The sequence below is a fragment of the Tupaia chinensis genome, unplaced genomic scaffold (genome assembly GCF_000334495.1).
Source record: "Tupaia chinensis unplaced genomic scaffold, TupChi_1.0 Scaffold000320_1, whole genome shotgun sequence".
NCBI lineage: Eukaryota > Metazoa > Chordata > Mammalia > Scandentia > Tupaiidae > Tupaia > Tupaia belangeri.
Window position 1 is genome coordinate 5621836 of NW_006159813.1, and position 880 is coordinate 5622715.

Genomic DNA, 880 nt, shown 5'->3' on the forward strand with positions numbered 1-880 from the left:
GCTACAGACAGCCTGAGATTTAAGTGAGGAAGAGAACAGACAAGAAAGAGAAGAGAAATAGAGGGGAGACCAAGTGGTATCCAACTCCGGGCCCATGCCGGTTTTCTCGACACCCACATTGGATCGAGCATACCAGCCAGAACCCAGGGAGAGAGTGATGTTTTTGTTCAGTTTGTTTGTTTGTTTGTTTTGCCATAAGACATGTGTACTCTCTGGAGAGAGACAGAGAGAGGGAAAGTGAGACATCACCCCCCCACGGGGCATGGCCACACTGCAATCCTCTCTCCTCCATTCTCCTCTTGGGGATTTTGGGCACACATACACATGTGCTTGGCATGTTTTTTTAAGCTGCTGAGCTGAACCTGAACCACAAGGTTGGCTATGTGGGACCCAGTGCTTTAATCACTACACCACTACTTATGTGTGTGTGTGTGTTTTAATCTGCTATAAGGTGTGTGTGCTCTCTGGAGAGAGACAGAGAGAGAGGGGGAAAATTAGAAAGCAACCCCAGGGAAGACGGCCATGCTGCAACCCATTCTCTTCCCATCTCCGCTCAGGATTTAGGGAACACACGCACACGCCCCCAGCGTGTTTTCAAAGCCACCGGTTCTAGGACTTGAACCGCACAGTCAGCCATGTGGGATCCAGTAATCTCAACACCATGCCACCTGCTGGCCCGCATTTGTGTTCTGAAAATGCTTCACAGTGATTTGAACAGGCAGGTCTGGGCCATCTGCAGGGAGCGGGGAGGTTCCGGCTCCTCCCCAGTTTGCAGCATCCAGTACTAAATACCAGGCCCAAAGTACTAGGCTGAAATAACCAACAGGTGGGAACTTCACGTCTGCCCAGTTCCTTGACTTGGAGTGAGGATGGGAGGCCG